The sequence below is a fragment of the Tamandua tetradactyla genome, chromosome 3 (genome assembly GCF_023851605.1).
Source record: "Tamandua tetradactyla isolate mTamTet1 chromosome 3, mTamTet1.pri, whole genome shotgun sequence".
NCBI classification, from domain to species: Eukaryota; Metazoa; Chordata; class Mammalia; order Pilosa; family Myrmecophagidae; genus Tamandua; species Tamandua tetradactyla.
In genome coordinates, this window is record NC_135329.1 from 12,361,386 (window position 1) to 12,376,659 (window position 15,274).

The 15,274-nt window shown below is 40.3% G+C and overlaps 1 protein-coding gene and 1 long non-coding RNA gene across 9 annotated transcripts in view; one reads left to right on the forward strand and one right to left on the reverse strand.

Moving 5' to 3' along the window:
* BABAM2 (BRISC and BRCA1 A complex member 2) overlaps positions 1 to 15,274 on the forward strand; it is a 626,549-nt gene that overhangs the window by 480,197 nt on the left and 131,078 nt on the right. The window lies entirely within an intron of this gene.
* The window catches only part of LOC143677024 (uncharacterized), a 156,949-nt gene that overhangs the window by 111,366 nt on the left and 30,309 nt on the right, over positions 1 to 15,274 (reverse strand). For 3 of the 5 annotated variants that reach the window (XR_013172347.1, XR_013172345.1, XR_013172346.1), the window contains exon 3: positions 11,393 to 11,511. This is a non-coding gene — a long non-coding RNA (uncharacterized LOC143677024). Of the gene's footprint in view, positions 1 to 7,781; positions 8,584 to 10,326; positions 10,796 to 11,392; positions 11,512 to 15,274 lie in introns of those variants that run through there. The other 2 variants (XR_013172348.1, XR_013172349.1) reach the window with 2 other exon arrangements.

Sequence of the window (15,274 nt, forward strand, 5' to 3'; positions counted from 1 at the left end):
GTAGTGAGTGAAACGTTTATTGAGTCGCTGAGGCTTTTTATGTGTGTGGAATAATCTGCACAGAGTGACATGTAGAGGCCATTAACCATTTGTTCAGCAAAAATGTTATTGAAAGCCTGCTGCCCTGTGCTACAGGGGCCACTTGGAGAGTGAGCATGAAGGCTACTGGAGAGCTGGAACTCCCAATGTTAAGGAAGCAGTTCAAGTTTGACCCAAAGTTTAGGAGCCATTCTGGATTCAGGAAAATCAGCAGTGGGCCTAAAGCAGAAAAAGCAGGAAGTCTAGCGTGCTTCAGCAATTCTCCATTTAATGGAACAGGTCTCAAGCTGTAGAGTCTCAAAGTTGGGGTGGGGCAGTGGGAGCCAATTAGACTAGTAGCCTAGGAAATTTGAAAAGAATCTTTTAACTTCACTTTCCTCCAGGACAAATTGGTTTGTCCAGTTAATTGAAAGTGTGATTTTTCAAGCATTTGACAGTAGGTAAACACTAAATTAATGTTTTTTGAAAATTTTGGTCTAAATATTGATTTTCTTTCTTACAAAATAGACAAGTACAGAAGTATTAGAGCTCAGTAATAATAATAGTAAATAATAAGAAAAACTATGTGTAAGATATTTGCTAAAGTACCTTAACAGATGCCTCAGTTTAGTTTTCATAGTGGCCCTGAGAGTCTTGTTATTATTATTCCCATTTCACAGGTAATCAGACTGAGGCTCGGGGCCTTTTACAGTTTGCCCCAAGGTCAGTTACTAAGTGATTGAGTTGGTTTCAAAACCAAGTGGCTCATCCCATCCCAGAGCAAGGGCTCTTTACGTCCTCCTTTTACTGCCTAATCACTGTAAGTCAATTTTTGAAAAGTTTATATTTTATAACATGTTATGTAACTGTGTATCTATATATTTTCATCTGGGATGCAGACTTTCCTACTAAAAGTTAATTAATTGATCAGCTTACAGATATTTCTACAGTCTACAGGTATATCAGCTAGCCACATATATTTCATTACATTAAAGAAAATTAAGCCCATTGAACTCAGATTTTCTTTCCTTATAATTTTCTGTGTGTATAATATAACACAGGATCTTATGGCTCTAATATAAGTATAAGAATTGAAAGGATAAATAACAGGCTTTTTTAGTAATCTTTTATGTTGATATTTAAACTTAAAAAAATTTCAAGAATAGAGAAACTCCCTTACACCTTTTACCCAGATTCTCCAATTGTGTGTATTTTACCCCATTTGCCTTATTATCTCTATATTATATTCATATATGGACGCGTATTCTTCCTGAACCATTTGAGAATAAATTGGGGACATGGTACGACTTTATCCCCAAATACTTTAGGATTTATTTTCTAAGAACAAGGATATCTTTTACATAACCGCAGTACAGTTATCAAAAACAGGAAAGGTATCATTGACATAGTACTATTATCTAACCCACAGCCCGTATTCTAATTTTGTCAGTTATCCCAAAAATATCCCTTTCAGCTATTTTTTTTAATGCAGGTCCAGGATCCCTCCACATCACATATTGCTTTCACTTGTCCCATGTCTCTATTTTTCTTTTATTCTGGAGCAGTTCCTCAGTCTTTCTTTATCTTTCTTGACTTTGACATTTTTAGAGTATGGGCCAGTTATTATGGTCCTCAATTTCATTTCGTTTGATGTTTCTTCATGATTAGGTTCAGGTTATGCTGTTTTGGCAGTGATACCACAGATGTGATGTGTCTTCACTGTATCATAGTGTTCTAGTTTTCTAGCTGCCAGAATGCAATATACCAGAAATGGAATGGCTTTAAAAAAGGGAATTTAATAAGTTGCTAGTTTACAGTTCTAAGGCTGAGAAAATGTCCCAATTAAACAAGTCTATAGAAATGTCCAATCACAGGCATCCAGGGAAAGATATCTTGATTCAAGAAGGCCGATGTTCAGGGTCTCTCTCTCAAGTGAGACGGCACATACCGAACACAGTCAGGGTTTCTCTCTCAGCTGGAAAGGCACGTGGCAAACACGGCATCATCTGCTAGCTTTCTCTCCTGGCTTCTGGTTTCATGAAGCTCCGCAGGAGGCATTTTCCTTCTTCATCTCCAAAGGTCGCTGGCTTGTGGACTCTCTGCTTTGTGGTGCTGCAACATTCTCTGCTCTTTCCGAATCTGCTCCTTTCTCCAAAATGTTTCCTCTTTTATAGGACTCCAGTAAACTATTCAAGACCCACCCAAATGGGTGCAGACACATCTCCCCTAATCCAGCTTAACAACCACTCTTGATTGGGTTACATCTCCAGGGAGACGATCTAATTACATACAGTATTGAATAGGGATTATTCTGCCTTTACAAAATGGGATTTAGATTAAAACATGGCTTTTCTAGGGGACATACATCCTTTCAAACCAGCACACATAGCATGTCAGTTTGTCCCACTAATTGCAAGGTTTACTCTGATCACTTGATTAAGGTGGTGTCCATCTTAACACTAAAGGCACTGATTTTCTCTTAATAATAAGAAATTGCCGGGGAACTACTTAGAAATTATGTAGATATCTTCAGCAGGCTTTCACCCATTGGTTTTAACATCCACTAATGATTTTATAGTCCATCTTTCCTTTTACATTATTGGTTTCTACTGTAAGGAAGCGCTTTCCCCATTTATTTATTTACCCATTAATATATTTATGTCAGAAAGACTTATTGATTGTTTTATTCAGTGGGTTATAATCCATTACCATCATTATTTATTCTGTTGCATAAAGAAAGATAACCTCATATTGTCTTTCCTTCAAAAAACATGTATATTTTAAATGTTGTGTTAGATTTCTTTTGCTGCCATGACAAATTTCCACAGATTTAGTAGCTTAAAACAATGCAAATTTATTATCTTACAGTTCTGCAGGTCAGAAGTCCTACATAGGTCTCATCAGTCTAAAATCAAGGCGTTAGCCTGTTTTCCTTTCTGGAGCCTCTGGAGGAAAATCTATCTTTTTATTCATTCAGATTGTTGGCAGAATTCAGTTACTTTTAGTTGCAGAACTAAGGTCCTGTGCCTTTGCTGGCAGTGAACTAACGACCATTCCCAGTTTCTTGAGGCTTCCTGCATTCCTTGGCTCATGACCCCCTTCCTGCATCTTCAAAGCCAGCAAAGGCAGGTCCAGTTTGCCTCATGCTTCACATCTTTCCTATCTCTTGTTTCATCTCTTTGATCCACTTTTTTGTCTTCCTCTTCCACTTTTAAGTACTCAAATGATTAGCCTGAGCCCACCCAGGTAATCCAGAATAATCTCCCCACCTCAAAGTCCTTGACTTTAATCATATCTGCAGTGTCCCTTTTGCCATGTGGGGTAATGTTCACAGACCCTGAGATCAAGTTGTGGACAACTTGTGAGAACTATTGTCATGCTACCACAAATGCCAACCCTAGTTCAAGGTTGTACTAGGCACTTATTTCTGTTGACTCAGAGAAGACGTCAAGCAGAGGATTACAAGTAAAGAAAGCTGTTCAGTGGCGATTGTTTCATGTTCAGTTAAAAAGAATAGGCTTATAGTCAAGAGTGGATGCTAAGGAGAATATATAGTAGTAACAGAACCTCAAAAACAGCGCTTAGAGAGTTGGACAAGCTATGGAGGAGCCAAGCAAGCATGTAGGTCTTAATGTCCAAGTGTCCTGTTGTAAAATGCAGCTGATGTGCTACTGGCTGCAGAGACTTCAGAGCACCCAGAGCATATGAGAAAAAAAGCACACTGGACAAGTCATGGCTTGGTTTTCCTATTCCCTGAATTTAGCACCCTCACTTTTCATAGCATCGAGACCTGCTTCTGATAATGTTCGTTAATCAACTAGTCACTGTTTCTTAATTTTGTGCTTGGAACGTTTGTATATTAAGACTGTAACTTTGAATTGTTATTTCTTTGTGGGCTTTCTTTAATAAGACATACTCTTGGCTTTCTAAAAACCCGCCTGCCCACCCCCCCACACACACACCACTGCATTAACCCAGAGTAGAATGATAGAACAAGAAGGGATTTGAGAGTTACTTGTTCCCACCCTCATTGTGTAGATGAGAAAACTGGACACCAGAAAAGTTAAGTTGTTGTTAAAGCCCCCCAGCCCTGGTCTGTAGTGGGATATGGGGTGGGGGTAGAGGGAGCTGTGGTGAAATGTGGCTTAGGAATCGGATGGTCTGGTTCAGTCCAAGTCTGTTACTTAACCTGCTAAGTATTGCTGGTAATCTGTAAAATATATCAATCTTACAGGGCTTTTCATAAGGATTAAATAAATATAATAAAAAGTGCTCAATGTATTAGCTATTATTTTTCTGTTTCTTCTAAACAGTAGTACAAATCAGATCAAAACTAGAGACCCATAGGCCTTGGGAGTAAAAAAGTCTCATTCCAGACCTAAAATATGAAATACTGTGCTGCCCACTCAGCACTTCCTTCATTTTGTCCTTGCCATTCCCATTTCACACTCACTTCCTGAGTTCAGTACCTTGTCTTCTTGTGCTTATTTATTTTTATACCTTGGTGTCTCTCTGTTTTTCTCAACTGCAAAGATAATATGTGCCAATTACAACTCTCCCATACCACAAAGTGTGTAAGGTGGTCACTGTGTCCTACTGTAGCTCTTCCTTACTGGTCGATGACTCCTCAGTTCCTGAGTGGAAAGTGGGGGAAAAGCCCTCTCCATTGGCTTTCCCTCAGGTAATGTATGGCTTTTGTCCTTTTCACCACCACTGTTACACACACACACACACACACACACACACACACACACACACCAGCCTAGCATGAGGAAGTTCTCTGAGAGAACTAGGCACACCCACACTCTCTGAATCTCTCCCCTGTCTACCTCTACTTCTTTCCATTCCTGTCTTGGGCAGGAGTAGGGGGAGGTGAGGGAAGCTTCCAGTGCTGTGTCTTCTGTCCTCTTCCCACCCCACCCCCGTGGGCTTCTCGGACTTGGGGAGTACCTGCTCTTATGTCAGTGAGCCTCACGCTTAGCTTTAATGAAAGGGCAGAGGAGAACGTGTATTTAATAGTTTCACAGTGTAGTCCCTGTTACATCAGTTTTTGGGGGTTGTTGTTGTTTCATTAATTTAGCCACAAAAATGGTGTGATGCATTACATATTATTCTGCAACTTGCTCTCTTTCCTAGATATGTTTCCCTCTCTTTAGTGACTACATAGTATTCCTTTGCAAGGTTTCACTATAATGTATTCAACTCCGCAATCAATAGATATTTAAATTGTTTAAAATTTGTTGTTCACATTTGTGATTTGGTCCTACCTATCTGAACTTGTCATTTGTTCTCTTCAGCATTTGGCACCAACCCCAACCCTCCCAAGGAGGCTCAGTTCTCTCAGAATAGACCTGACCCATACACTGAGTCTCAAGGACAGTTGGTGTGTTTGCTCCAGGCAATGAGTAGGCCTGAGTATGCTAGTTTGAGATGTAATGTGAGTGAGCTTAAGTGCCTCCCTTGCTCTGGGGTGACCCTGACTACTAGGCTAGTTCCTCATGAAATGGGAAAGCACCCAGGAAAGAGAGCTGGTCCAGGCAGCCCCTGGCTCTGCTGAGAAGCAGTCTCCAGCCGATCGGGAAAGGGAGGTGCATCTGCGAGCCTGGGGCCTTGGGCCCTTCCTGAGTGGCTTGAAGCTTTGAAGGCGGGCCTGGTAGACCACTCGGTCCTGTGCACTCTGATATTCAGGGTCTTCCAGGTCACTCAGAAGATAGTGGATCCTCCCTGCCTTTCTCCTTTAAAACGAAAAATATCTATATAGAATTCTATGGGGTTTTTGGTTTGGGAGAGTACCAGGACTCCTGCGAGTGAAAAGTGCCTTGAACTGGATCCTTACACCAAAAGGTCTACTTAACATTGTTCTTCTGCCTGAGTTTATCTGGGTGAAATTGCTTCAGGCCCATTGATACCACTGATGCAATATTGAGACATTCACATACTGTGGAGTCATCATTTAACAGCTATGGTTCAACCATATAGCTCTCTACTTGTCATGTTTACATTGCCTTTTATGCTATTAATATTCCTCTAGTAGTAAGTTTTGAGTAAGTTTTTATTCTGAAAGCTTAAGGAAACTGTAGTAATCAAACTTCTGGCAACCAAGAAAATGGCTTTCTAAGAAAGTATTAGGCCAACCGCAAATATATTAGGCCAATTAAATTGACATTGTCCTTGTCTGAATTTGCCAGAACCTGTGACCTTTCTCCTTCTGTTGCATCTGGTGCCACTGTGTTCAGAATGCAAACACCTCTGCCTTCTTGAGTGACGACTTCCCCCGCACACACAGATCCCCCTTTGTAAGCAGCGTGGAAGCTTGCCTTCCTCCTGGCCCTCCTGGGCTTCTCAGGCCTGCCCCAGTCTTTGTCTGGGAATGGATAAGCCCTTGTTTACTCTTGCAGCTGTTTTGAATGATCTATTTTAGAGAATTTGATAAAAATAGCATTGAAATTGATGGGTATTTTTAAAATAAAAATATAGGTAGATAAATTATGATATTCAGAAGCAGGCTCCCAGTTTTGCACAGATGGGTATTAACAGAACTGAACTCCCACTTTCTCCATTAGTAAGTAAACAATTTATTTAGTAAGATGAAATGTTTTTTTAGATGATAGGAATATGTTGAATCCATCTTATTTTTGATGAAATACTGAATATGCTTTTAGCTTTCTTACCTCTCCAAATTTTCAAATGTCCTTTTTTGTCATCTTTATCCTCAATCCCCTCTCCCCAATCTGCTCCTGAAAGCGGCTCCTCCTGCTTTCTGGTGGGTCCTTGGAGCACCCTACGTGGATGGGTGGGGATTCTTTGGAGGGGTATAGTGCCCCTATCTAGTATCTGCGTCCTGCTTTGGCAAATTGATATATCCTTTCCTCACAGCTGTGGACACTTCCTGGGGCGGCAGCTGGCACCAGGAGCCAGGCACCTGGGCTTGGCCCATCAGCCTAGCAGCAGAATGCTGAGGAGAGAGAGGAGTGCTTCTAAGAAAGTGCCTGCATGCAGCCCTCTCGCTTTGGTTCTGTCCTTCTTTTCTTCATTATCTACTGCCTTGACTTTATCATACTGTGCCGCTATGGTGTGTGTCACGGGGCAGGGAGAGGGAGATAAGGGACAGGAAGATCAGGGGGCAACTGGAAATGACATGGGGCCAGGCTAAATGTTGCCAAAATGAGAAGTACTGCATGTAGCCTATTGGTTGAGAAGGTCTTTAACTTCTAAGGTTAGAGGACTCTTCCTTCTGTATATCTGACTCAGTGATCCCTATACCAGGGTTGGGGGGAAGGGGACTTGGCAATTGGAAAATCTGCCCTTTTAGTCCATATCAAACCAGCTATAGGGTTTTTTCCAAATAGGGCATTTCTCCACTCAAAGACTCTTATACCCTACCCTAGAACAGAGATGGAAGGGGAGGGGGGAATGTTTCTCCCACTCTTTCCCCTCTCCCCAAGAGAATCTCAGGAGGTATGTCACATTACTTGGGTGTGCTGTAGCAGATAGAGGCGGAGTGTCACTGCCTCAAGGCTCTTCTGCTGACTGCTTATATGTACTGCGGACGGTGTTCACGAGCAGGCTAATTCCCAACATTAACCAAAACGTCTGGTGACTACTTCATGCAAACCAAACCAAAACAACAACAATAAAAATACTTGGCTTCATGTTATGAACAGTTTAATTTACCAGGTTAGTCACAAAAGATAAAAATCATTAAATCAAGAGTAATCAACCTCTAACTGGTCTATTCTTTCATGATGAATATCAGCCAGCTATTGTTAAACATTAACTGTGACACATATATCCTGAGGGTATATATAATCATGATTCTCAAATATTTTGGAATGGTGGCATCTTATTGTTGTCCATAAATGGTTTATACGTTGGAGCCATGTTTTCGATTAAAATAAAAGGGAAGAAAATTTTAACTTTTTACTAGCTCTTTATTGATAACTACAGTCATCAAGGGTGTCATAGAGCCTGGCCAGGGAATCGCTGCCAGTAAGATGAATTCCGCTTTTGACTTTTTACCAGGGAATTTGGTCTCAACTCTTCTCTGGCTTACAAAACTGCAGTGGCTTAGTGCAGCGTTCTCCAGTTAGTGGGGCCTGGAGTGACTGTCTCTCTAGCAGTGGCAGAGGCCTAGGAAACAGCCAAGTCTCTGCCTCTCCTGAGCACACAAAACTTTGAAGCTTTGGCCCATGGGCCATGAAGAAGCCAACATTCCCACCCTAAGTACAGGCCCTGCTGACGGTTAACAGTAAGACCAACATTTTGTTGCTTCGTTTTCTGTTAAGCTCTGGGTTGCTGATTGAAGCAGAATTCCAATGCTTTGACACACCACCACATTGTTAACACGATAGGGAGGATTTGATTATGGGAGAACAAGTCCAAAAATGGTAAATTGACAAAAAAAAAAAAAAAAAAATCTGGGGCCTTGCTTCTCAAAGCAGTTTTTGCGGTTGCATTCCTTTATTTGATGTGGTTCCCTCCTTCTGTGCCAAACGGTGCAATGTGGAAAAAATGATGAAGTTGCAAAAAAAAAAAGAAAAAAGAATGGTACGGGATACGGAGTGACTGTTTAGTAACAAGAGAAAGAAAACAGAGCTTAGGGATCAAAGACAAAAATACCTGTTTCTCCAAACAGGAAGCAGAATGAAATATGGGAGTCCTTTCCCTATGCTTGGGTACAGACTGGGCTCTGTTGTCAGCTGGCACCTTTCAGGCCTACCCAGGCTGAGGGTAGTAGAGACATGGAGGCCATAAGCCGGCCGTAGCGGGTAGAGTGGCAACTTGAGCAAGAGATGAGAACAAAGGCTGCCTGCCATGAACAGATTATGGGACTGAACACGTTTTAACACCAGCCAACCTCGGAGGCAAGTCCAAAGAGAAGAACTGGGATCCCATGAGAAAAAAAAAGTTTCCATGCAGGAACAGAATTCTGTTTATTTACAATTTTAAGGCTGGGTAGCTTTTCTATTGTGTGGTTTGTGACTACTCAAAGTGACATATTCTGAGTTTTAAATAAAATTGTCTCTTTTTGCACTGTGAAAAGAGCATATATGATTCATCTTAATATTTCTGAGGATCAGTCACCAACTAACAGCTAGTATTTTGGGTGGGAGGAACTTTTGTAGGCAGCTTTTTCACCTAGCAAAGAAGTAAAAAGCATCAGAATATGCCTCAAGCTTCATTTGAGATCATATAAATAGCTCTCTGTTACACAGTTACCATCCTGCATTCTTGTGAGAACTCCCACAGGCCTCGAGTTGCCTAATATTCACCTTGCCCTTGCCTGAAAAACCCTGATGCGTATGGTTTACCTGCTGATCAAATAGAGTTTCTAAGAGGTTTGACCAAAGGGCCTGGTTTTCATTTTTGCTAAACTAATGAAGTATCTTCTAACCTATATTTCTTCTTCAATAATTTTTTCTGCTTTCAGCATCCATAGAACTGTTAAAATTTTCTCTGCCTATAATCCTAGATAAAGAGTCAGTAACTGGCCCATGGGCCAAATCTATCCCACAGTCTGTTTGGTTTTTAGCCTCAGTTTTTCTTGTCTGCCCAGTTCGCCATTAGTATTACATCAGGGTCTGCCTTCCTCTTACTTCCATTGCAGGCAGGTGCCCTATTATTAGAAACCATGGACAGCCCTAAAAATGAAATACGCTTTTCTCATTGGGGCAAAAAAAGATGCTCAGTGTGCTCCAAGACCCATGCATGGTCTGCTGTCACCACCGAGTTCCTGACCCGAGTCCTGGCCTTTGATCCTCTGCCTTGCCTTGTTAAATAGTATCTGTGTCCCTATTACTTCCAGCTGCAGTCTTGATAGGACTGCCTTCTTGCCTGGCCCTCAGGTTACTTGCATGCAGCCGCACTTCATTTTGTCCATGTATACACTTAGCATTAATTACCTTGTTTCTGTTTGCATAAATGTCTTCTCTCCCCTTCTAGAACTTAGACTCCTTAAGAGCATGCCTATGTTTTCTTCACCTTCCCGTTGCCCACAGCACTTTTCAAATAGTCAGTGACCCACTGCCTTGAAAATGGAAGGAAGTTTGTTGTTTACCTTCTCCCCTCTATTCTCAGTCCCTGTGTTGTAATCCCCAGAGTGAGGTGCAGAGTAGTGTTTCTTGAGTGGTGTGAGAACCACCTGCATCTGCATGTACTAGGGAACCAGATAAATGCAGACTATTAGGTCCCATCTCAGACCTGCTGAACCTAATAAATTGGCTTGACTGGGGTGGGACCTGGGTATCTGAGTTTTTAATAAGCCCCCAGATGATTCTTTTTTTTATTTTTTTATTTTATATCCCCAGATAATTCTCAAGTAAATGAATTTGAGAACCACTAATGCAGAGAAGAGATTTCAATCCCAGTATAACTGTTAACCAGCTGAGACCTTGGACAAGTCATTCACCTCAATTCTCAGTTTTCTCATCTGTGCAAGGAATAGTATATTAATACTTGCTACTTACTCTGTAAGACTGTTGTAGAAAATCAAATGGGGAGCACATTCAAATGAATTATAAAGTGCTATGTACCAATACCCAGGCTGATCTCATCTGGATTTTGTGTGCAGCCTCTCAGCCAAGCTCCAGCTGCCTGCAGCTTAGCTCTCTGAGTGCAGAGACCAGCAATGCCTCCATGAAGAAGCTTCGGGCTGTGCATGCCCCTGAGTCTGCAGTAAATATCAGTTGACAGGAATCCGGTGATACCCTTCACTGTGCTCATAAAGCAGAGGGATTTTTCTTATTCTCTGCATTTTTCCTGTTACCATCATTAAAACCTGTGTTCAGTGAAGGGGGGAGGTACATATTTAGTGTAGTGTGCCTATTTAATGCATTGAATTTTTTTCAATAGAAATGTTAAATTTTAAAGGTAATTTGTAGGGAAAAGAACTTATACCTATATAATGACAGAGTGTAAAGCCACTCAGTAGAGCTTAAAGTTGGAAATTTTTAACAAACACACAGTGAATTCACTCATTCCTGAACGCTGGTATTTGAACATAGTTTAGCTTCTTAAAGAAATTGTTATGGAATCAACATCAGGTAATATGCCAGTGATCAAGAGGCCACAAGGGGAAGAAAGCTTTTCTTTCCCTTAGCCTGTTCGTGTCTTGAGTATCTGAACATCATTTTAAGTAGTTCATACCAAATCTTAATAGAACAACATCTGCTAAGTCCATTGTTGTATTTTGGGGTTTACTTAAAATGGTTTTCCACATGCTAACAAAATCCTGATGGTGGACATCTGTTAAGATTACTGCCCTTAGAGGCTTTTTTGAGATGTTAACAAACTCTAAAAAACACATTTCTGAACAAAAACCTGGTTAGTTTTCATGTCTTTAGGCATAGTCTGTTTGCAATTGTAATAGTCCCACCTTTTGTATTTGTTTAAATGTGAAGTTTCCTTGCTTACATTCCACCTTCTCTCAGCTGGAAAGGTCCATCGAGGCCTCTGCCCCTTACAATTCTTCCAGGTTTCCAGCTGATCCTTTGCCTAAAAAGAAAAAGGCACAAATCTCTTTAGTTCAGGGCCTAAATAAATTTAATAAATGTTCCTAGAAACAGCCTTGAGGGTTTAGTCAATCTAGGCATCTGCTTGAAACACCTTAGCTGAAGGAGCCTGTTGAATCTGATGCATTTGGAAGGAGATATCAAGTCTGCAGATAAGGATTTAGAAGTTACAAAGTGATAACTGAAGACTTGCAAGATTTAGGTTAAGACCTGGATTTAGATGCCACTGTAATTCATTCACCACTCTCTGGCTTCAGAGAGGTTATTTAGTTTCTGTAAGAGGCAGTCACCACATGGGATAATACCTCTCTCATTGGTTGGTGTAAAGAGTCAATAATATCATAGAGCGTAGTGCACACATATAGTGCTTAATAAATGGAATTATTCTTCACTACTTCCTTCTGTAGAGAATTGATTTTACCAACCAAATCCCTCTTATTACCTTTAAAACTCTTCTCATTTATATCACACCTAAACAGAGAACAGTTGGTCAAAATTATCCATATGATATGCCTTCACATTTTAAAATTTATTTATTTAATAATTCTATAAACTCCTACATTATTTAACTTAACAATTTCAACTTTAACTTGAGATTTGCTCCAAAGAGGAGCATTTTCGGAGTACTTAATCATATTTATTGTTATCTCAAAACATTCCCATTTATATATGTTCCTCTAAAAGTGGGAAACATGAAACAGTTCATAACATTCTATAAAGGCCCAACTTACACTGTGAAGTGTATTAAATGAAAAGATTAGATGAGTCATAAATGTCATATAGCCAGACCTACAGTGATGCTTTAAAGCCTATGGCCCAGTGTGACTTCCCCCAATTTGCTTTTCCTACTTGTAGGAAAAATCATCATTATGATCACCTTTTTAAGCTTTTTTTTATTGTATAATGTAACATATATACAAAGAAAAAAGAAAAAAAGCAAGAAGTTTTCAAAGCACTCTTCAACAAGTAGTTACAGGACAGATCCCAGAGTCTGTCGTGTGCTACCATACCATCATCTCAGATTTTTCCTTCTAGCTGCTCCATAATATTGGAGGCTAGGAGGAATAAATATTTTTTTATCATCACAATAAACTTTTTTTTCTTTTTTGTGAAAAATGACATATATACAAAAAAGCAATAAATTTCAAAGCATAGCCCAACAATTAGTTGTAGGACAGATTTCAAAGTTTGGTATGGACTATAATTCCACAATTTTAAGTTTTTACTTCTGGCTGCTCTGAGATACTGGAGACTAAAAGAAATATCAGTATAATGATTCAGCAACCATACCCATTTGTTAAATCTTACCTTCTCTGTATAACTCCACCATCACTTTTGATCTTTCTATCCCACTCTTTAGGGATGTTTGGGCTATGGCCATTCTAACATTTTCATGTTGGAAGGGGCTGTTAGTAATATGGGGTAGGGAGATGGAACTAGCTGATATTCTGGAGAGGCTGGGCCCTCTATGTTTTAGGAATTATCTGTTCCAGGGACCCTTCTGGAGGTTGTAGGTTTCTGAAAAGTTACCTAGTGCATGGAACCTTTGTAGAATCTTATATATTGCCCTAGGTGTTCTTTAGGATTTGATCACCTGTTTTATATGTTTTCTTCCTGCTCTTCCACTCATGGAGATTTTTCCATATTGGAACCCATCCTGATTATGAGGGCTAACAACAGGTCTAGAAAATGCCTTACCAGAAAAAAAAATCTAGTTAGGTGAAAAAACAAAACAGAATCATTCGGTAGTTTATTATTAATTCCTCTCTGGGTTTGCAGAATCTATAAATGATGTTTGTTTTAATCCTACTAAGTTAGCTTATTGTGACATGATGTCTTAAGGTGAGAAAAAGTAGGCAGGGTGATGAACTTTATAGATAAAAACTGAGAACAATTCTGGCCACTCATACTGCTGTTTCAGTAGAGGATTAAATTTTTAAAAATTCCATACCATCTTTCTTCTGTCCTATAACTAACTACTTGTTGAAGAGTGCTTTGAAAACTACTGCTTTTTTCTTTCTTTGTATATATGTAATGTTATACAATTTAAAAAGTTAAAAAAAAAATTCCATACCATCTTTCTATGAAGGAATTCCTAATGGGGAAGGACATAAGTTTTGGAAGCAGAGAGGCCTGGGTTCAAGCCCCTCCCTACTATTTACTCACTGGGTAATTTTGGACGAAATACTTGAACTCTTAGAGCTTCAATCTCCTTGTCTGTAAATTGGGAAAATAAGATATACTTCATAAGGTTCTTGTGAGATTTAGAGATGGTGAAGTGCTTAGTACAGTGTCTGGCAAAAGTGGATGCTCAGTCAATATTAGTGGCTTCTGTTTCATTGTAATGCCTCTCTTTGCAGGCTGCCAGGAAACATAGCTTGGTAGTATAGAGAGCCCCAGATTCTTGAGGTCCCTGACATTCTTCTCCCTTGAAGGGCCTTATCAGTAGTGCTCTAAGTCACACATTTAGATTGGGTAACAGGTCTTTACACATAGGCATACAGTTAGTGTTGAGTTGAACTGAAGGCATACCTTTCCTTATGAGTTGCCTTAGCTTGCGGGCTAGAGGCAGCTTGTCTCCACCCACCAAGCAGGACTTTCCCCGTTACTCTGCTTTGACCCCTAACACTGTCCTGACTCATAGAGTGGAGTAGGTGGCTAGATCAACTCCTTCTCCCTCAGAAGCCAATTCGGGGGCAAGAAAGGATGCTGAGGCTGGCCCAAGTGTTTCTGACAGTGCCACAAACAGACTCTTAGACATAGAACACACAAAGAAGGGGCGTTCAAGAATAAAGTCTCTCTTGGACTGCATGGTGCTGTTTTAGTATTAGCATATCCCTAGTTGTTACTCTAATCCTTTTACCACTCTGAGAGAGATAAGTCTCTTTTGAGAGAAGTAATATTACCAGTGAGAAAGTTAAGTAGAACCAAAGAAAGAAGGCTTGGCAGAAGCAAGAATTATAACGAGAACCACTGGCCCTTCTGGTTTTCTCCAGTGCCAAATTATGTTTTGCTCAGTAAACATGACGGGGGAGGATGGTACTATTCCATAATGGGTCAAATATGAAACCCCATTGTCCCAAGTCAAGCTTTCAGACAAGCTTACTCCCTGCATTTTCCATATTAAAATACTCAAAAATATTTCCTTTATTCTGTCATGTTATAACCAAGTCAAGCCTTGAATATTAGAGTCACTCTGAATATTTCCAGACAGCAATAGTGACAAAAGGCTATTTCCAGCATTTGCATGGGAAAGAATACTATTAATATGTTTAATATAGACAGTTCTTACATTTAAAGCCAAAGAGACTACCTGGAAATGGTTTCCTGATTACCTTTTAGTGTATTTAACTAACCCCACTGTCAGAAAGGTTTCTCAAACTCTGGCCTTGCCCTTCTAATTTATATCCACCAATTCAGTTGCATTTCTAAGAATTATCAACTAATTCCATGTTTCATTTCAATCCATAAAGACACAGAAGATACTTACCCTTTTCACCCTTTTCACCCTTTTCTTCTGCCAAGGTCAGCCTGAGCCCTAGCCTACCCATTTACTTTTCCTCTACTTTTTACCCCTGCTTTCTCACTGCACCACTCTAGAAATCAGAAGAACCAACACTGACTGGTCCCTTTCGTCTCCTCCTCACCCCTTTCCTGAGCCCCAGCTCAGCCACTAAGAGCGTAAGTCAGCCCCTGCCCTCTCTCCTGCCAGCCCTGCAATCCTCGGAATATCCTAGTGAGCCCTG